The 22,656-nt window shown below is 41.5% G+C and overlaps 1 long non-coding RNA gene across 1 annotated transcript in view; it reads left to right on the forward strand.

Annotated features, from left to right (window-relative positions):
* LOC147578273 (uncharacterized) overlaps positions 1–22,656 on the forward strand; it is a 110,024-nt gene that overhangs the window by 23,318 nt on the left and 64,050 nt on the right. The window contains exon 2 of the long non-coding RNA XR_015255018.1: positions 137–218. This is a non-coding gene — a long non-coding RNA (uncharacterized LOC147578273). The remainder of the gene's footprint in view (positions 1–136; positions 219–22,656) is intronic.

Here is a 22,656-nt window from a genome sequence, read left to right on the forward strand (position 1 = left end):
GTCCAAAGCAGTGATTGATCAAAACCGTATTATCTGGCTTTCACCTGCTTCATATTATTCTTTTTTACAGTGCATTTTCTTCCCTCATTATTTATTTTTGCTTGGGCTAATTTTAAAATGAGTTTTTATTCCCCAGGTACTTCGGTCAGTGTTGGCCCAGAATGAAAAACACACCCCTTATAATCCGCGGAGGATGTAATCCACGACATTAATAACTGGTGAGCTGAATGCATTTGCCTACTCCATTTCCCTCCTCTATCCCTAAAGGAAACGAGGAATATAAATATACCTACTTTACAGAATAGATGAGCTTTTAAAGGTTTGTCTACAAAAGGACATTTTTGGGTAACAGAATTAGATTTTGCCATGGACGTTCATCAGAAAAGTAAAGCTGTGTACCAGATAAACAGTCTTGTTCGAGGGGATAATGGGAACCATACTTAAAAGATAATAAGGCTTTAATTTTTTTTTTTTTTTCAACGTTTATTTATTTTTGGGACAGAGAGAGACAGAGCATGAACGGGTGAACGGGGGAGGGGCAGAGAGAGAGGAAGACACAGAATTGGAAACAGGCTCCGGGCTCTGAGTCATCAGCCCCGAGCCTGACGCGGGGCTCGAACTCACGGACCGCGAGATCGTGACCTGGCTGAAGTCGGACGCTTAACCGACTGCGCCACCCAGGCGCCCCAAAAGATAATAAGGCTTTAAAGATCACACATTTGAAGGAAAGGTGGTCAAGGCTACCCGTTGGGGTGTGGCTACCATTATACCATCCACGCCAAGTCAGAAGAGAAATACGGTGTGGTTGGTACAGACTCCTTAGTTAGCACAAGGACTCCTCTGCCCCCACCCCCAACCCTACAGTTTCAGGCACCTTTAAGGAATGTTTGGCTCATTTTTGCCATCGTTTTGGGTAAGGTTGTCACACAAGTACGTGGGACCCCTTCTCTCTACCATCCTTGACAAAGTGCGCATACATTTAGAATGAGCGGCTGTCTTCTGTGCATTTGACTTCAACTCAGATACATGGATGTATTCCATAATCATTCACTGTGAGGAACTGAACAGAGGCTGCAAGTGATTTGGAAAGGCTGGCGCCCAGGTGCATATGAGGGAGCAGATGACACGGTCTGCCAGGTTTGAGGCTTGGATATTTATTTATCCTGAGGGCGGTGAGGGCCTTCTGGAGGTAGTAAACAGGTGACTACAGCAGTAGTGCCTCTCTTCTTTATCTGGTGTAACTGAACTTTTCCTCATTAAATGAATGCGTGGCATTAAGAGATTCCTGTAAAGAAGCAGCAGACAAGCAATCAAGAGAACGGTGGGGCCAGGTCGTCTACTCTTGGCCTGAGCTCTCAGCCACATTTTGGGGTAAAAACAAAATGGATATACTTAGCTCTGACAAGAAGACAAAATAATTAAGATTTGTCAAGACACTTTGAAATACGGGTTAGTAACATTAACTACAGGGTACAATCCGTAGGTTTATATTGTGTTTTCATGAAATGAGGTATCTTTTTGGCCAAGTCTGCCATGAAAATCTAATGGGGAGAGGGGTCAAAAGGTACAAACTTCAGTTATGAAATAAATAAGTCCTGGGGATAGAATATATAGCAGTATGGTGACTATAGTTAATAATAATGTATGTTTGAAAGTTACTAGGATCTTAGAAATTCAATTGCAAGAAAAAAATGTGTAACTGTGTGTGATGATGGATGTTAACCAGACTTACTGTGTTGATCGCTTCAAAATATGTATGAATATCGAATCATTACGTTGTACACCTGAAACTAATACAATGTTATATGTCAATTATACCTCAATTTTAAAAAAATCTAGCGGGGAAATAAACCAGGCATAGAACTCCCAACTCTGAATTATTGCATCGTGAGTTGTTTGTTTGCTTTTTAATGAAGTATATCCAACTACGTTGCTCTCACTAAACGTATTGTTATGAATGATAATATTAAGAGTATAAAGAGTTTTTATGCCATTGATAAAGTAAGATAATTTAGAAGTATTTTACCTCATCTTTGTTTTTTTTCTAGTTACTGTGGCTGTAGAACACATCGCTCCCAAACTTAGCAGTTTAGAGCACCGACAGTATTGATCCCACTTACCATTTTACAATGTGGGCAGAGCTCAGCAGGGATAGCTGGTCTCTGTTCCACATGGTGTCACCTGGGTCGGTTCAAAGGCTGGGACCTGCATCATCCTGTCAGGGAGTTGATGGGGACTGTCAGCTCCTGTCTGCCTGGGCCATCTACCCTTCTGTTTCAGCTCAGGGCCCTCAAGGCACACATCCCAAGAGAGAAAGAGCCAAGCAGAGTGGTATCTCCTTTTATGACCCTGTCTAGCTGGGGTAGCCACAAACTTGCACCCAGGTTCAAAGGGAGGGAACACAGACATCACCCCTCAACGAAGGAGTGTCATAAAGAATAGGTAGGAACAGAGGATGTTGATAATAGCCATCTATGGGAAATTTCAAGGTTTTCCAATTGGTCATTTTTATTATCTTGCTGTGTTTTATGTGCTTTACACAATACGTCAGTATATGTTCACATTTCACCCGTAACCATGTATATATATTTATGAAATTGTCCACATGTTTTATAAATTAGGGCACATGATAAAAATCATTTGAAAACCCTTAATTAGAGGATTGAAGGCAAATAAAACATTGTGTATTTGCATAGCATGGCAAGCACTCAGCATATTTTAGCTTTTGGGTTCTTCCTCATCGGCCTTTAGATTAGCAGAAAGGTTAGTACCCTGTAAAAGCAGTGTTACTAGGATTCCTCACCTGAATTAATCTCTCTTTCCCCTATATTCTGATGATATACTACACCTTTGGTGCCACATTTCTCACATTTTTTTTTTTCTCATTCAAGTTACGTATGTAGATATATAAGACCAAGTCTTACTCAGCTCTGTGTACCCAGCAGCTACTAGGATGCTCTGTACATGGTGGGTGTCCCCTCCTCAAATACCGAGTAGAATGGAGTTGCCAGAGATTTAGGACCTTTCCTCCAGGGAGGAAGGTGGTGGTAGGAGAGCTGATTAGCTTAGGAGAGAAGGGAGAAGGGATGTCTGATGTCTGTTCCTCTGACCATCAGCTCTCGCTGTCATGTCCTATGTCTTCCAAGCCAACTCTGAGGGCCATAGTAGTGGGGCAGAGGAGAATGACTAGGCCCTTAATCCAAAGAACAGTAAATAGCTACTTTTCACCTTTGGCACAGTTGCTGAGGTCTCTAATCCCATAGCTCATGGCGAATGGAAATAGGTACAGATTATGTCATGACATATGTCACTGACTGAATAAAACTTTGAGCCAATTGATTCTTGGTTTCCTCATCTGTAAAGGGGTGGAGTTGTTTTCATAAGTTCTCAGGTGCCCTGCAGCCCAAAAAAGTTGTGGTTCTTCAAACCCTTGAGGTATGGTTCTGTGTGGGTGGTCATGATGGTGAAGTAAAGGTGCTGATCCTGAATCCTGGTCAAGGCATGGTGCTGTTCTGCAGGCTTGTGGCTTAATGAAAACCATTGAAAATACAGATTATTCCCCAGTGCCTAGCATTGTACCTGGCCCAACATAAGTGCTGGAATATTTATTGAGTATGATATAATAAAGAACACAGCTGGTCTTTGTCCCTGGTTCCTGGCACAGAGTTTCAAAAATCCTTGGAATTTCCCATGTGATAGTAGAGTCTTTTATTATCCTAAGAGCCCCTTTGACCATACCTGAGTTTATGCTAATGAGGTGACTCTTGACGGGCCTTAAATACTTTCAAGGGAGGGACTGGTTATGTCAGAAAAACCAAGACATGGTTATGATTAGAGTATGGAACTTTCTTTCAACCCCACCCCCTGACCTCTGGGGCGAGGAGCAGGGCTGGAGATCGAGTTCGCTCAAGCAGCCTGTGATTTAATCAGTGGTGATAGTACAGTGAAACCCCAGACAAAAACTGAAAACCGGCGCTGAGGAGAGCTTCCTGGTTGATGAAGAAGTGGATGTGTTGAGAGGGTCACATGCCCAGAGAGAGCAAAGAAGTTCTGTGCCTTTCCCGCAAGAACTTACCCTATGTACCTTCAGTGTTTGGCAGTTTCAGAACTGTAGCCTTCAGTCATTCTAGTGAATTGTCAAACCTGAAGAGGGGCTGGGACATTGGAACCCCTGAATTTGTAGCCAAGTCACACACAAGTGCAGGTATTTGGGGATCCCCCTTGCAACTGGCATCTGAAATAAAGGCTATCTTGGGGACCTTGCTCTTTATCTCGTGGGATCTGGTACTACGAGTAGTTAGAATAAAAGGACTTTACCCTTAACTTCCTGGGTCTGTGCTAACTCTGAGTAGTTAGTGTCAGAATTGAATGGAATCATAGGACACCCAGTTAGTGTCAGAGAATTGGTGTTGGAACGTAGGTATTTGTATCAGTGATAATGACGTTAGTGAGCACTAACTCTGTTCCAGGCGCTCTTCCGAGTGCTTTACATATGTTACCTCATGTGACCCTCATGACAAAATGGTGAGACAGAAGACATTATTATCCCCATTTACATGTAGGAAACTGAGGCACAGAGGTGGTAAGTAATTTCAGTGTCACGCAGATGGTAAATAGCAAAATTGGGATTTAAGCCCAAGCAATTTGGCTTCAGAGCCCACATCCTAAACCACCACCCCCACAGTCTCACTGTTCAGCTCTCTTTTCTGCACCCTCAGGCAGCTAGCTGATGCAAAACTAAAAGTCAGACTTGAAGATGTCGGGCATGTCTGATGGCCAATATTCAGAAACATGGAAAGGATTTCTTTTAAGACACTTTATAAAAGAGGCTGTGATGTAGTTGCCGGTTCCCTGAGAATTGAAATGATGCCACATGCCTCATCTCAACTCAGATATTAAGTGTGAAATTCCTCAGACCCTATTAATCAAAGCAATCACCAGAATCAATATTCATTAAACAGCCATGTGCATGAACAAAAGTTAATCACAAAGAAGGCATAGACACTGCTCCCAAGTTGGCTCTACCCAAAAGGGAAGATATCACTAATGGAGACAAACCTTCCTTCCTGTCTTGGGTAAATAGAGGGTAGAAGGGACTCCCACTTATCCGGATGGATTTGAAGCACTCCACATCTGCCCCTGTGCCCTCCTCATATCTCTTCATATGTAAAGTATTTTCTATTTGGAGGACAGAGCAAGACTAGATTAATAGCAGGGCTGGTGACCCCTATCTGTAAAGGGCCTTGGCCTCTCATAAAAATACTTAATAGAGTTCTTTCCCTTTAATTGCATGCCACAATCTTTGGGGGCCCATCCATCTCTACGGCTGCTCCAGGCACTGGCCTCCCTTTGTATGGTGGTTCTGCCTAAGTGTGGAATCAGCTGATGAGGCCAGGGGTCCCAAGGCAGTACACCATCTGGTCAAGGTCATGGGTGGCAGATTACCAATTAGGAAGCATGGCAGGGAGGATGTTGTGTGGCTTGGGGCCAGGAATAGATGGTGGATCAGCCATTAGTAAGGGAACCGGTGTAGGTGTTGCAACAGATTAATACACAAATCTTTGCTCCCAGGGGATCCTGCATGAAATCTTAGATTTGGTCACTAGGAGCTTTCAGAGGTGGATAATGAAGCAACTTTATTAAAAGATGAACACGCGCTTAGAGCAGTGAGTCTCAAATTTTAATGTGCAAATGAATCACCTGGGTGTTTTGTTAAAATATATTTTCTGATTCAATGGGTCTGAGATGGGCCTGAGATTTTGCATTTATAAAACACAAGAGATGTTGGTGCTCTGGGCCAGGGACCACTCTTTGAGTAGCAAGGTCTTAGAATACATCTTACCTGCTTCTCTCTTCTCTTCAGAATACCTCTTCTGCAGTAATCAACATCATTGGAACCTGCTTTCCATAGATGTGCCTTCTACCCAACTCCTTAGATTAAATGAGGTCCCTCTCATATGTTATGTTGAATAAGAAAGACCTGGTTTCTACACTTTATTTTTTCTTTTACTTCTCATTTTCATTTTAATTATACAAATAATGTGCGAATATATCTGGAATATTTTAGCCAGCTCAAATATCATTTAATCTGAGAACCCTTTTAAGACTAAGAACCATGATACCATTATTATTCTCAATAAAGGTAATAATAATTCTTTAATATCATCTAATCTCTAATTCATGTTTAATTTCAGGTAATTTTCCCCCAAATGTCCTTTTATGGTTTGAATAAAGATCTAAATGATCTCTACAAAATTACATTTGGTTGGTTTGTATCTTAAATTTCAATTTATCTTCATCTCTAACAGCCCTTATTATTAACCAATTATTATTAGTATTAATAATAACAATTATTATTATTATTTTGGAATTCATCCCATTTATTTGTTGAAGAGACTAGATTATTTGCACTGTACAACTTCCTTCGTTCTGAATTTGTCCGATTGCATCCTCTTGGTGTCATTTAACCTGTTCCTTTAACCGCTGTATTTCCTGTTATTGGGTAAAGCTGACTTAATTAGATTCAGTACTTTTTTTTTTTTTTTTGCCAGTAATGCTCCATAAGTGGTGCTATGTGCTTTCTACTCTTGGCACGTTGGGAGGAACGTATGACGGATTGTTTCACTTTTTGAGATGTTAGGATTGATTGGCCACTGGGTTCAGATGATGTTAACTTGACTGCTGTGAAGTCCACCATCAACCTTTTGTGCCTGGTGTTAGCCTTCATTGATGACACTTGTCTGCACTCTGCTTCCCTATCACACCACTTTATCAGTTTTCTCTGCTTTATGGTGGATCCGTTCAAGGCAGAATTATGTCTCTCTCTTTAGCCCCTAACCAAGTACCTGGCATATAGTGGGTACCCAATAAATAATTATTGACTGAGTGAATTCTGCCTCTAACATCTCCTGAGATCAGTGGATGCCTGCCAGAGATCGGCTCTCAGGTTACATCCTTTCTAGAAGGTATGCAGGACTTTTAAAGGCTTCGTAATATCAAAGGCATCCCTTCTAGCAAGGCTGCCACTTTTGAGTTTGATGTCATGTCAGAGAAAAGGTATTTAAGACATCACTGGAGTTCTCAGGCCCCCTGGTGCCACAGAGGAGATAAGGAGAGAAAAGGAAGAGTCTTTGTCAATCTTTGAGTCAAGAAACGGGTTTGGGGGTCAGACATATGGTCACAGGTAGAGACTTCCTGAGGGGCACAGAGAAGGGCTTGCTTCGGGAGAGAACCGAGGGATATTCCAGGCAGCAGTTTCTTACGTGACTGTGTGCTCATTTGAAGCATGATAACCTCTTTTCAGAGTGGAGGAATCACTGATGCTCTCATTGAACTTTTTTCTCTTTCTTCAGAATGTCTTTGAATTCAACAGCTTTTGTGTGGAACAGTTCCTCCAAACTGTTCAACTTGTGCAGTGATAGATGACCTTTGAGCTTTTTTAGTACATTTGGTTTTTTCTTTAAACTTTTAATGTTTATTTATTTTTAAGAGACACAGAGAAACAGAGCACAAGTGGGGGAAGGACAGAGAGAGAAGGAGACACAGAAACCTAAGTAGGCTCCAAGCTCTGAGCTGTCAGCACAAAGCCCGACGCAGGGCTCTAACTCACAAAGAGCGAGATCATGACCTGAGCCGAAGTCGGATGCTTAACCGACTGAGCCACCCAGGTGCCCCATTCTTTAGTACATTTGGGACAGGGAATAAGGGGTGGGGGTTTGCTAAAATATCCTAGCTGAGGGGGCAACATCTTAGCTTTTGGAGACTGAAGGGGAAACCACAGCATGTCCAGTAGGAGGAGCCCTTATCAATAAAGATGCCACGGTATTTTAAGATGAAGAGGAAATGCCGAAAGAAGGTCGAAGATGGGCAGTGGTTCAATTTAGAACGTTCAACTTTCCGATGGGGCAAAAGCAATATGTATTCAGTAGAAATTATACTTTGGACTTTGAATTTTGATCTTCTCTTGGGTTAGGGATATGAGGTAGGATGCTGGAGCTCTCAGTCGGCCACATGATCACGAGGGTGAACACCCATTGCACTGATAGCCATTCTGCATGCAGCCATTCTGTTTTTCACTTTCAGTTCAGTAGTTAGTAAACTACATGAGATAGATATTCAATACTTCATTATAAAATACACTTTATGTTAGGTGATGTTGCCCCACTGTAGGCTAATGTAAATGTTCTGAGCATGTTTCAGGGAGGCTGGGCTAAGCTATGATGTCCAGCAGGTAGGTAGGTTAGGTATATTAAATGCATTTTTTGATTTAATGACATTTTCACTTTATGATGGGGTTTATCTCAATTTAAACCCCCTTGTAAGTCGAGGAAGGTCTGTATCAGCTGAGGTCCTGAAGTCACCGCCTAAAAGAAATATGTGAGATTAAAAGAGAAATGCTAATTTCCCAGGTTCTTCCCCTGTTTCTCTCTCTCTCTGATTCACAAGTTTAACTTTAAATGAGTGGTTCTCAACTGGGGATAATTTTGTCCCCTCCCACCCCCGCCAGGGGGCAGTTATCAATGTTGGTGACATTTTTGGTGATGAGGACTGTGGAGTTGCTACTTGCATCTGAAGACTACAGGCTGGGGACACCGCTAAGCATGCTACCATGCACAGGACAGCCCCACAGCATAGTATTATCTCGTCCAAAATGTCAGTAATGTTGAGGTTGAGAAACCCCTGCCTTAAAGCAGTCTTTTGTCTGTTCACCAGTTGTCCCTTTCAGTGGTACAAACTCTCCGGCTCTTCAGTTTAGTGTCTTCTAACTGAATTCCTAAATTCCCACTCTCAAATTCCTTGGAGTCTTTCTTCAGAGTTATCCAAGGACTGGAATATCCAGGAAGTTCTGGAATCTTCAAAGTCAGGTGTCCCAAAATGCGTTTCTCTTTTACTAGCCAAATCTCTGCCCCTCATGCCCATCCCAAAGTACTGTATTCCTCTTTGTGTGTGTTTTTTTAAAACTCTGTTTTTCATCCCTCATATTGTTTTAGGAAATAGAGAATAGAAATATAGAGAGCAACTAACGAAACAAATGAAAACATCTCTGGTTTGGGCGCCTGGGTGGCTCAGTTGGTTAAGCGTCCAACTTTGGCTCAGATCGTGATCTTGTGGTCCGTGAGTTTGAGCCCCATGTCGGTCTCTGTGCTGACAGCTCAGAGCCTGGAGCCTGCTTGGGTTCTGTGTCTCTCTCTCTCTCCCCCTTACCCGCTCACCCTCTGTCTCTCTTTCTCTCAAAACATTAAAGCAAGCAAGCAAGCAAGCATCTCTGGTTAAAATATATATTCTTTCTGAATACTCCCTATGTTCTCTATATCAGAGTTAAGGAAGGTCCCCCTAAGGTCCAGTTAATCAGGGCCTTTGGGGGACGACTTGTATTCAAATTTAAGAGATTAACACTTGACAGGAAAGGCTAGGACGTTTTAACCTTTGCTGAATTGAAGAGCAAAAAGCTATGGCATCTCTAGCATCACTGAGTTACCTTAAATATTTGGATGAAGGTAGTTGAAGACCCAAGTGATAAAGTTGGGAGACTTACGGAAACTCTCAAGTTTCTAGCTCTTTTCCTTTAAATAAAGGGTTGTTTCTAGAATCTCTTCCAGCTTCAGACTTGGAGTTATTGTCGACTCTTAGCAACAGGGGGCTAGACTGAAAGTAGTCAGAAGAGACACAAGCTAAGAGGGCAGGACTAGTTGGAAATAACTTCTAAGCAGATTGCAGTGGAAGAGGAGATGGTAGCAGAAGGCATACTTTCCTCCTTTATGTCCTTCTCTGGAGATTGTTGTCTTTTCTTATTCAGGATCCTGGTCATACACGGAATGTGAGATCTTGAAAACACCTTAATAGCCTGCAGTGGAGTGCAGTGTATCTCCTGACGCAAGTCTCCACCCTCACCTAGTAACGTTTCCTGTACTGAGAATGCTGGAAAAATTCCTAACCTTCCCTCAACAGCTGGGGTCTGGCATCCACCTTACGTGCACGAGCAGGATTTGGATTGTGGAAGTGAGGGAGGGGCTGTCGTCTTGCTCCAGTGGTTGTTGTTGCTGAGCAAGGTCAAGGACAGAGGGAAGGCCTGCAACAGTGTCATTCTCTAGCTTCCTGACGTAGAAAGGTGGTTTGGAGGAAGTAGCAGAGGATGTAGACCCTTGGTTAGCAGGCATGGAAGTACAGACTTGAACTCTATAGTTCTAGTGCGAGCTTTCCAGAACCCAGCCTAGAATCTAGTCTTCTAGCCCTTCCAATAACTTGCTACCACTGCATTTCTTGTATTAAGTTCCTTTCTGCTTACAGTACCCATATTTCTGCTGTCCACATTGAGCCGTGCCTCACACAAGGTCATAAACAAGTGAAGAACCTCCTGTCTTGCTTCCCACTGATCTAGGTGCAGTACTGAGGGCCCCGGTGTACTGGAGAGAGGGAGATAATGAAGAGGAAGCTAAACCAGGACGTGGCAGGGCCTGGGGAGATGCAGAGTGGCTTTACAAATGTGTATAGGGATGTATTCTGAAAAGTCATTCATTTAACTGAAATACTGTAAAAAAGTTCCTGATGCCTAGGCTTGGAGTTGAAGCCAAGAATGGGTTTGGAATGAAAGTTGAGCAGAAATACCTATTGGTCCAGATCCTTTTCTGGATAAATGTGAAGAGAAGGTGGGTGCCACTCATTCGCAACATCTCACGTTCTGTCAACAAACCGAGCAAGCGGTAAAGTGAGGAGGAAGGTTGCACACAGAAAGCTTGTATTCACATCAACTCGAACCTCAGATTTCCTGGCTGTAGATCATACACATTGCTGAGAAGCTTAGTTTCCCTGTTGTATCACAGCATGTTATCCGAATAACCTATAAATTTACACCATAGTGATGTATTATGTTTCTAGGGCACACTGTAGATTCTCACATCTGTTGTTCAGGGCAAATTCTCTTTTACAGAATCTGGAAATTGCCAGCAGTTTTGACACAACTATCTGGCAAAAGAAACAAACTGGAGGGGCTGAGGGGGAGGATATTACACTTTTTGCAAAAGCTGAAAACAAAAAGGTAAAATGCTTTGTTGGATAATAGAGGTCAGAACCAAAGCAAGCTCCTAGAGGCCACAGGGAGAACAGCAGAGCGACCCTGGATTCTGGAGAAGCTGGAAAATATTCTCCCAGCGTTCCAGGTGTCCTTGTGCCCTCTGTGTGGTACACAAAGTATTCCACTTAGGTTGTTTTTGCAGGACCTGACTCTAAAGTTGCCTCCTCTGGGGTGAAATACTGGGTTTTGGGCTGTGTGCTTTTCTGCTGTCACCCCTTGGTGGGATGTGTCAGGGGTACCCAAGACCAGCCTCAGGCTCTGTGGTTTGTTAGAGGAACTCCCAGCATTCAGGAAAGCTCTTATACTTGTGGTTAGAGTGTATTACAGTAAAAGGATGCAGATTAAAATCAGCAAAGGAAAAAGGCATATGGGGCAAAGTCCAGGAGAAACCAGGTGCAAGCTTCCAGATGTCCAGTCCCAGTAGAGCTGATGGGATGTGCTGAATTCTTCTGGTAGCAGTGTGTCAGAACATATGCGAAGTGTTGCCAACCAAGGAAGTGCACCCCAGCCTTGGTATCCAGGGTTTTTATTGGGGAGGGGGGTCTGTCATGCAGGCATGCTGTGCTGTGTGGCTGACCTCAGCTACTCAGACTCCATCCCCAGAGCAAAATAGGTGTTCACCACAAATCACATTGTTAGCATAAACTATCTGAACAAACTGCTAACATATGGCTCAAGACTTCAGGCATGCAGAAAGACTCTTATCAGGCAGAATATTCCAGAGACTCTAGAGCTCATCTCCCAGGAGCTGGCCAGGGGCCATGCCTAAATCAGGTGTTTCTTGGGAATATGCAGAGCTTGAGAGACTCAGTCCTCCCGAACTAACCTTCTCCTGCATGTGGAGAGGGTTACACCCTCCCTTGGCTGGTGGCTCCAGGACTGAAGCCTCACTCCATAGATACTTAGCACTCCCCCAAAAGCAGTGGTTTGGGAACCACAGGTATCCACACAGGCTATGTGCATTGAGCATAAGGATTGACTGGTATCCACCTACCTGCAGAGAGCCGTTTAGAGTGGAAAGCCTGCTGGTGGAGGAAGCTGAGGACATGAGTCATCCTCGAGGGTGCCCCAGCCCTTTGCTCCCATCTGGAATACTTACTGGGAGTCCCTATGTTACCCGTAAACATTTTCCAGATCTTTTTCCCACTCCTTGGCCTCTCTGTTGTCCCAAACGTGTACCAGTAGCCTCCTCCCTCACCTTCTGGCCCCCTGTCTCTTCCCCTCTGCAGCCTGAGAGAGCTTTATTAAATATAAGTCTGCCCTTCAGTGGCTACCCATGTCTTGACTCTGAATGGAACGTTCTCTTTCCCCTACTCTCCAGCCTCTGCCTCCTCTGCCTCTCATCTCTGCCTTTGGCAACCCAAGTTGCTTCTGGTCCTCAGTTCAGAGTTCATCATTTCTCAGGCAGGCCTGTGCATTTGCACCAGCCCTACTGTCTGGAACACTGCTGTCTTCTCACTTCCTCACCTGAGCCCAGCCACCCTTCTACTCCTTCCAGATTGAGCCTACATATCACCTCTGAAAGTCTTCTTCAGTTCCCCCTTCACCCCCACAAGCCAGGTTAGCTGCCCTCCCCTGTTTGCTTGTCTGCCTCCCCTTCTAGACTGTTCTCACTAAGGGCAAAGATGGCGTCTTGTTAATTTTTTTATTCTGACTACCCAGCACCCTCCCTACCACATAGTAGGTGCTCAGTAATGGCATAATATATGAATAAGTGAGTGACTGGACTAATAACTGAATGAATAGATGTGAGCGCGAACCCAACTTGAGCCAGACACATCTTGCCCGCCCTGTGAGAAGTCGATCTACCGTGTAGGCACTTTCACGCACCAGCCAGAAGCATCAACTTTGCGAGCGTGCGTGTCTCAGCGCTGCCCCTTAGTAGCTGTGTGAGCTCAGGCCGGTTACCTAATCTCTCTGAATCTGTTTCATTATAGTAAAGCAATATAGTGATACTTTGAACATTAAGTGACCTGAGGCCTGTGAAGTGCCCAGTACGGGGCCTGCCACATAGTGCTTCATATAGGGAGGGCTTTTATTGCTCCCAGTTCATTTGCTTCCATGTCCCATCTGGTCTCCCACCTGGACCAAGTGGAAGAGCCCTCATTGCTATAACTTTCCTGAATTTCCAAGTCTCATGGTCAGCGGGTGGGAAAGTGTCTTGTTCTCCTGAGACTGGGATGTTAGTGGAGAGGTAGGGGAGCTAAGTCTTGAGACTGCTGGCGTTGTTTACCTGGAGCCTTTCCTTCTAGATCTGGTCACTGGTGCCCTTGACTCCAGGAACTAATCGACCACCAGGTCCTCTGATTCTACCTGCTCAGAATTCTAATGCCAGTTGTCATTGCTGCTGCCAGTAGGCTTGAGCTCAGGCCATTCTCCCTGAGCTCTAGTCCATTGAAATCATGTCCTCTCCTATTGCCTCTCCCCTAACCATTCTGCCCCTGACCCATCCCCAAACTGCTGTCCCACTTCACCGTCCTCAGGGGGCCATCATGAAGGCTAAGTAGGTGAATGCCTGTGAAGTGTTTAGTGGGATGCCTGGATCACAGTGAGTACTCCATAAAGGGTCAGTATTATTAGATCTGATACTATCATTCCTCTGCTTAAAGCCTCCACTGGTTCCCCACTGTGTACAGAATGAGCTCCACGTTCCTGAGCACAGCATTCAAGGCCCTCAGTGATCAGAACTCCACCTACCCTAACCCTTTTCAGCTTTGTCCTTGTCTTACACCACTGCTGCCGTATGGAATACCTTTTCCTATTTGGCCTGTTGAAACCTGCCCACTAAGGCCCAGTGCAGATACAATTTCCATGAAGCATTTCCTGATTCACTTGGTTGTAATTAATCATCTTTTCTTTTGGACTCCCATAGGGTGTAATTTATATTTCCACTCCTTTTGGCTCTGTGTTTGCTTTGGTTAATCTGTCACCAGATTTCTTTCTTCCATTCAGCTGGAGGATAAACCCACAAACAAATTGTTAGCTGAATTGTTGACTATAGGAGATGTTGGCACCTGGTGGTAGAAAATACCTGGGTGGGGACAGAGCACGTGTGGGAAACAGCTGCAGGAGAGGCTGTTGGAGTTGAATTGAGAGAAGGTGTGTGGGGGCAATATGTCAGGGCAGCTTGTCAGGGCGACCATGCTGGCTTTCTAGGCGCTGGAGATACACGGCAGCCAATGGTCCTGGGAAGGCGTCTGCTCTTTAGAGAAGATGTGGACCTCATCTGAGTGGAGTCAGATTAAAGATTAGCCAGCTCCACAACTCCGTGGGCCGTGCTGCCTCAGAGACACAAGACCGTGGTGGCACTCCTTCCTCTCACTAAGGGGTCACAGAGTTGAACACAGGCTCCAACCCCACAGTTGGCCGGCAGGCAGGCGAAGGACAGAGTGAGAGGGAGGGAAACCCCTCTCTATGCACCCAATGTCTGTGGGTGCGGCGGGTGTTTCCACCTGCACATGGCTTTGAAGGGAGTCCTCTGGGCCTGTGACGGGCAAGAGAGGCTAAGTCTTGGGGCAAAGGAAAAACGTGTCCAACTCATCCTCTGTCACAATTCTGTCTCAGACACAAAGCTGCTCCCTCTTTCTTGCTGGCTTTTCTCTTGTTAATTCCTTCTCTCCTCTTCTTCCTCGCGTGTCTGAGTCACCTTATGCCACCTTGCCTTTGGTAATTGTCCCAGTGCCCAGACAGCAGCTTCCTCGTTCCAGGCTAATGTTCACAAACATAACTTATTTTTCTAGACTAAGTATGTGGTAATCCCCGATGACAAGTATCAGGAAAGCCACATAAGCGGTGTTTCTATCACACAGGATTTGGGAATGAAGGATCAGAGACATGACTGTCCTGATACTGACTGTGTCTACACTCTCCCATCACAGTTGGGGTGGTAATGCAAAATGCACCATTTTCTTACTTTGGCTTTGGTCGACCTCCATAGGAAATTATCACTGTTTTACTTGATTAGCTTTTGATGGACCACTTTTCTGGAGAGCTAACATGTAAGGTGCCCCTTGAGGCCCAGGGAGGGGTTCGTATTGCAGAATGTTTCTCTGTTCATGAAAGAGGGCTGTCCTGTGGCACTCTCCAACTTTCTTTGCTTTTATTGCATAACACCAAGCACACCTCATAATTCTTTATCTCGTAGGTTCACCACAGGAGATGTGGTGGCCAGCAGACCTGAGAATCCAGCCTACTCAATAATCATATTTCTCATGGTAAATCTAAAACTTGGAATGTGCCTTGGGAGAGAAAGGAGAGAAATGACAGGAGACTGGAGGTAGGACTACATACTTGTCTCCTGTTCCCTGGTCCCACCCTCTACCCGTCAGTTCACACGTATTCTTATCTAAATGAATAAATGGAGAGCCCTAAAGAGTAAAGATAAAAGCACAAAAGAGCAACCATTGGCCAGACAGGAGCAGGTGGAGTGGGGAGAAGCTTTGCTGAGAAACCATGGAAGGATTTGAGGCAGGTTGTTGATGGAGCCTGAGGCTTTTTGAGGCCCTAACTGGGGGAGCCTCATCCCTTACTCCATCGTCTACCACTGCCTGTGATTGGAGATTGAACTCAGACAGCCCACTTCAGTAATTTATAGTCTACTTCCTGTTCCCTAGTATGCATGAGTAATCAAATCAATTAACCCCTGGATTTTAATAAAAAGAAAAGAAGTCCCTCTTGGGGCACAGGGATCAGATGGAAAACACAGAAAGACGGCTATAATCTAGTTATTCTTTCCTCACCCCTGGTGTGGCATGCTGCCGCCATGGTTGGGGGTTGTTGCTCGTGAAGTGGTGAGCAACTTTCCGTCTGCTGTGCGGGGGGAAAACCTCCAAACTAGAGCTGGGTCTGTGGGTGTCTGATGAAAGGAAGGCAGCAACCCAAGTTTGAGAGCTCAGATTGTTTAGGGTGTCTTCCTTTCCATAGCTGTCCATTAAATACTCCTATTCCCATCGTCCTCCAAATCATCAGAGTATCGCTGGTAGACCTTCCCTGTTAACTCCTGTTAAGGTGGACAGTGCCTTAGCTCTATACACCTTATTGACCCTTCTTCCCTCCTACAACATAGTAACATTACTGTGGTTTAATTTCTCTAACTTCCGTAAAAATAAGTACACCCTTTTCTTGTTTTGTCATTTCTGATTTCTTACTTCATGAAGGCTAATAAAAGCCCTACACTTCTAAAAAAAAAAAAAAAAAAAAAAAAAAAGCCCTACACTTCTTTCTGCTCTTCCTCACCGTTCTATCCCTCAACTATAATCAGCCATGCTTTTTCTTTTGCATTTCCAAAATTGGCAACATTTGTTTCACAACTGTTATGATGTCTGCCATAATTTGTCTATAGCTTTATTCTGTAAGGTAAAAATCAATAAACCAAATAGACCTGAATCCGTGAAAAAAATATATGTTCTTGAACAGGAGGCCTCAATATCATAACGATCTTTTCTTCCTAAGTTAGTTTATAGATTTAATGCAATAATAAAAATACCATCAGACTTTTTTTTACAGAGCTAGATAAATTGATTATAGAGTCCACTTCGAGGGAAAAAAGCAATAGCAGTTAGAAAAACCAAGAACAGTGGGGCCAGATTGAGGGCCTAAATCTACTAGATATTAAAAGCACATCACAAAGCTTCTCTAAGCCTTAATAAAAACAGGATGGTATTTGCCCATGAATAGACAGAACGAAGAAAAAAGATTTTATAAAATACAGTAATATTCAATTGCATTTGGAAATTTAGTATATGATTAAGGAGAAATTCTATTAGGGACACGCACATTTAGGATTATGTCTTCTCGGTAAATTAACCTTCTTAACTTTATGAAGTATCCCTCTTTATCTCTGGTAATAGTTCTTGTCTTAAATTCTACTCTGTCTGAAATTAATATAGTTACATCAGATTTCTTGTGGTCGCTGTTTGCATAGTATATCTTTTTCCATCCTTTTGCTTTTAACCTTTTGGGACCTTGAATTTAAAGTGCGTCTGTCTTTGAACTTGTCATTATTTGAGCTAGGAGGGGGTTGGGGTTGGCTGCAATTTCAGATATTTTCACCTTTAGATTCTATTCTGATAAGTTTCGAGAATGCGGTCATTGTGAAAATGCACAGAACTGGAGGATTTCTCTGCCTACCAGCCTGTCCTTTACTGGAAAAAACTTGGGGAAAAATCCCACTTCCAGGAATCTGCCTGGAATAAACAGTAAATATTCACTGGCAGAAATACCAAATGACACACGCACAAAATTATATATTTACTATATAAAAAACTAAAAGCAACCTTAATGTCCATCAACAGGGAACTATCCTATAAACTATGAAACATCTGTGCGAAAGAATATTGTGCAGCTACAAAGTGGCATTATCTAGGAATGGAATGATTGAGTTATATGCTTAAGTGTGTTTAGTTTTTGAAGAAACCAACAAGGTTAAAGTCCACACAAATACTGGTACATGAATGTTCGTGGCAGCTTTATGTAATAGCCCAAATCCGGACATAACCCAAATATCCATAAGCAGGTGAATGAGTAAATAATGTGATTTATCCATTCACACTGGAATACTTTGGAATCCATTCACAAAAGGAATACTACTCAGCAATAAAAAGCAACAAAGTACTTACTGATAATAGCAACCACATGGGTGAATGGTTAAAATCGTTGTGCAGGGTGAAAGAAGCCAATGAAAAAAATACATATTATTCCATTTATATAAAATTCTAGAAAATGTGATCTGATCTATAGTGACAGGAAGCGAATCAGAAATTGGTTGGGTACAAGGGTCACAGAGGGATAAATGACACAGAGGCCCAGGGACACTTACGAGAGCAGAAAAAGTGTTTGTTAGCTTGACTGGGGTGCACTACATATGTAAAAATGGATAGAAGTTTGTATTTTAGGGGCTCCTGAGTGGCTCAGTCAGTTGAGCGTATGACTCTAGATTTCCACTAGGTCATGATCCCAGGGTCATGGGGTCAGGCCCTACATTAAGGCTTAAGATTCTCCCTCTCTCGCTCTCTCTCCCTCTGCCTCTCTCCCCCACTCGTGCTTTCTCTCTCAAATTAAAAAATAAATTAAAAATAAACATTTGCCGTTTATTATTATCTTTTAACTATACCTTTAAAATTTTTTCTTCAAAAGGAATGTGAATATTTCTATGTTTTCCTATGGAGTGATGTCCAGGATACATTAAATGAAAACACGATATGAAAAGAAGTACACCTAGTATGCCACCATTTAAGAAATTTGAAGATATGGTATCTATCTGAAAGATATGGTATCTATCTGTATTTATATGTTTATTTGCTTACATAAAAAAGTAAAGGATAAACTGTAAAAGCAAGTTTTCTATAGGGAGAGGAAGGGAGTATAGTAAGAGGTGGTGATGGAAATATAAGGTCAATTCTTTACATATATCTAATTCTATAAGTAAAGCTATTGAAACATGTAAATAGTCTATATAATTCTAAAACAAAATTAAATTTACAGAAGCAATTCTGGAAAATTGAAAGCAAAATGAAGCAAGTTATCCCAAATATAAACCCAGTTGGTGGGTGGTATTACCACGCAGAGAAAAACTACTTCAAGTAACTTTAACCATAAATATGATTGTGTATCTCTAGTGGTATATACCTTAAGAAAAAAAGAATTGCCAAAAAAAAAATTCTTAGAATGTTTTAGTTATATTTTTCATAGTAGTGTTATTTCTGCTATTCTGTATTGTGTTTTTAATGTAGGATAAAGCAAATAAATAAGTAATCATATTTTTGTCATTGAGAACTGGTATATTCAGCCTAGAAGAAGGAGATATAAAATTAAAAAGGGCAACAAAAAGCCCTATATAGTCTTGAATTTCAATTGGAAGTAATGGCTTATACTAAAGCAAAACAAGAAAACAAAAATATTTTCTAGCTCTTTAAACTGTAGGAGTGTAGTAACAATGACCTGGCCAGTAGTAATGAGAATCCCTATACCCAGACTGTGATCTTATAAGCACCACCGGGCACTAAATAGAACTATAGCATCTTGGAGGAAAGGCTGGTTTAAGAGCTAGGGAAAGATACGTATACAATGTTGCTAGAACATTCTGCCAGGTCAGAAGCAAGAATATTGTGAAATATACTGAGGTCATGTCAAAAGCATATAGAAGCCAACCTGAAAAGGCTCTTATTGGTCAAGGATGGGGCAGTGTCAGCACAGAGCCCAACGCGGGGCTCGAACCCACGGACCGTGAGATCATGACCTGAGCCGAAGTCGGACGCTTAACTGACCAAGCCGCCCAGGCGCCCCCAGTGTGATTATTAATAAGGATAGTAACTGCAAGGAATGGAAACGCATCAACTACTTTAGATCCATGATTTCATAAACATATTTTTTACAACACAATAAAAATTCTTATTAGTCATCTTGGTAGGATGCTAGAGAATTAACTTGTTAATAAAAATGAGTAAGTAAAGTGAAAGAAACAACAATTTATCCTATCTTTCCTATCTGAGCTATGCTTCAGGTTAATCAGATGGTTGATGACAGGAAGTTTATCTCTACAGAAGTGTCTCAAATAATAAATGAAGAATGACAGAAGTAGAAGACCCAACTAACAATGGCTAATTAATGACCATCAAAGACTGCTAATATCACAAAAAGAGACCAGCTAACCTCCTAAAGGAAGTATACACCACTGCCTAAAGAGCAGGCTAGCCAAAAATTCAAACCTGAATCTGGCCAAACTTCTGGATCTACTTCTAATTTATAGAAAATGCAAAAGATGAATGATAACAAATGGAGATTAATTAGAAAAATCCAGATCGCAAGAAACTCATTGAGAAAAACAATTTGGTTTCTATAAAAAATAAATAAAAACAAATGCAAGAATGGAGGGAAATCCTACAAATTAAGGAGACTTGAGGGACATATCAACCCATGTTTAAAGCTCATTTGAAAGAAGAATTATTATTTAAAAGTAAAAACTGAACTATTTATGGATGTAATGATATAATGACTTGGCTATATTTCCAAACAATATAGGAGGTGAGGAGAGGAAGAAAATATCAATGAAATAAAATTTGCCATGAGGTGGATCACCGTTAAAGCTGGGTGAGGATAGAGGCTCATTGTTCTACACACTATTTTTGTGTATGTTCTGAATTTTTCATAATAAAAAATGAAAAACAAACTGCAGATAACACATTTTATGACCATGAAAATATTAATCCCAGCAAAGTTGAATAGTGTGCTATGGTTTCAGAGTCCCAGTCTGTGTGTCTCTCAAATGTTTCTCATGCCAAACAAATGTAATAGATAAAAACATAAATAAACAAACATAGATACTCTTTTTCTTACAGTATACTAATTATTAATTTTTGGGGGTTACGTTTTAATGTTTTATATTTGGGCCATGTCTTTCTTAACACATTTCACCTTTCAGAATAGATCCCAGATTTGTTCTTAAAGTCCACTGACTTCTTGATTGTATTTGGGCTGGTTGCCTCATATTTGAACTTTGACATTTTAATGAAGCTTTGTATTTTTTTTGACATTTCTAATGATCCTTCTAATTGCTTTAGCATAGTCTCAAGTTTGTTTTTCCTCAGATATCAAGTGTATGGTGTCTCTTTTATAATCAAAGGCATCCCTCTTGATATCTTCCAACTTTCTGCTCCAAACTGGATTATTTATTTGCTTTCAGGGTTAGCTGTACCATTAACCATTGTCATCTGGACTTGGCTGCTTTGCTGTCCTCAGTAGGACCTCTTCTTTGTTTTATATTGTCTTTTTTGGTTGAAGCTCTCACTTTTCCTGCAGTTATGTATTCAAATAATTCACTTAGAAAGGATATGTGGAAGGCAAGCTTTCTAAGGTCTTGCATGTTTAAAAAAGATTATATTCTGTCTGTACACTTGATTGATAACTTGGTTGGATATAAAATTCCAATTTCAAAATCTTTTTTTTCGTCAAGTCTTTGAGAGTATTGCTTTACTTTCTTTTGACATAATATAGTTTCTTTTTTAAAAACTTTTTAAAAATTTACATCCAAATTAGCATATAGTGCAACAATGATTTCAAGAGTAGATTCCTTAATGCCCCTTACCCGTTTAGACCACTCCCCCCCTGCCACAACCCCTCCAGTAACCCTCAGTTTGTTCCCCATATTTATGAGTTGCTTCTGTTTTGTCCCCCTCCCTGTTTTTATATTATTTTTGTTTCCCTTAGCTTATGTTCATCTGTTTTGTCTCTCAAAGTCCTCATAGGAGTGAAGTCATACGATTTTTGTCTTTCTCTGACTGACTAATTTCACTTAGCACACCCTCCAATTCCATCCACATAGTTGTAAATGGCAAGATTTCATTCATTTTGATTGCCGAGTAATACTCCATTGTATATATATATACCACATCTTCTTTATCCATTCATCCATCGATGGACATTTGGGCTCTTTCCATACTTTGGCTATTGTTGATAGTGCTGCTATAAACATGGGAGTGCGTGTGTCCCTTCAAAACAGCACACCCGTATCCCGTGGATAATGCCTAGTAGTGCAATTGCTGGGTCGTAGGGTAGTTCTAGTTTTAGCTTTTTGAGGAAACTCCATATTGTTTTCCAGAGTGGCTGCACCAGCTCGCATTCCCAATTATATTTTCTTTTGACACAATATAAATCTTGTTCTTTTATAGGACATCTTTTTTATTCCTGAAAACTCTTAGGAGTTCTTCTATATCTTTGAAGATCTAAAATTTTCCAGTGATGCCTTAGATGTGGTGTTTCTGCATTTATCCTGCTCAACACTGATAATATAATAATCACAATGAAATAAAATTTACTCATTATATGTTGAGGATTGTTGGAAGTGCTTTATATGTATTATCACATTCAACAACCCTGTGAGGTAGGTATGATTGTTTCTCCCACTTTACGTATGAGAAAACTGAAACAGAGAGGCTATATGACAAGGCCTTTTTAATTCAAATAATGTTGTATACTTTCATCTATGGAAAATTTTATTGTGTTACTTCTTTATAATCCCCCCCCTTTCATTTATTTCATTTTTTCTTCTGGAATTACTATTTTAGATCTCCTGAAATGAATCTCCATATTATTTATTTTTTCTCTTATATTTTCTATATTTTTGTTCAGTGTCATAAAAGATGGCCTTGTTTTTATTCCCTAATACTTCTATTTTTTTTTTCCTTTAGGAAATACATTGTTTTAGCCCCCAAAATTATGCTGTTCTCTGGTTTTCCTGTGAGTACCTTTATTAGTATAATCTCTCAGAGATACTCCTCAGGACATTTTTAAAGTTATTATTATTTTCTTAATTATCTTTGCTAATTCTGATGTCAAATTTATTTATCTTAGTGTTTCTCTTTTATGCTGTAGCTGTCCTTCAAATGTCTGGTGGTATTTGGTTATTTGTACATATTTTTAAATGAGGAAGTAAAAAGGTTAACCATGAGCTCTATATATGTGGGTGATACTTGTTGATCGTTGGACTATTTCAAAGTTAAGTGGTAAGAATTTCATATTATATGAAATTTGGACTATTTGGCCCCATAAATGCCAAAACAAAAAAGAGTTTACTTGGGCTCTTAGCACCC

Source organism: Puma concolor, chromosome C1, assembly GCF_028749965.1.
Source record: "Puma concolor isolate L17-30 chromosome C1, mPumCon1.1.hap2, whole genome shotgun sequence".
Classification (NCBI taxonomy): Eukaryota; Metazoa; Chordata; class Mammalia; order Carnivora; family Felidae; genus Puma; species Puma concolor.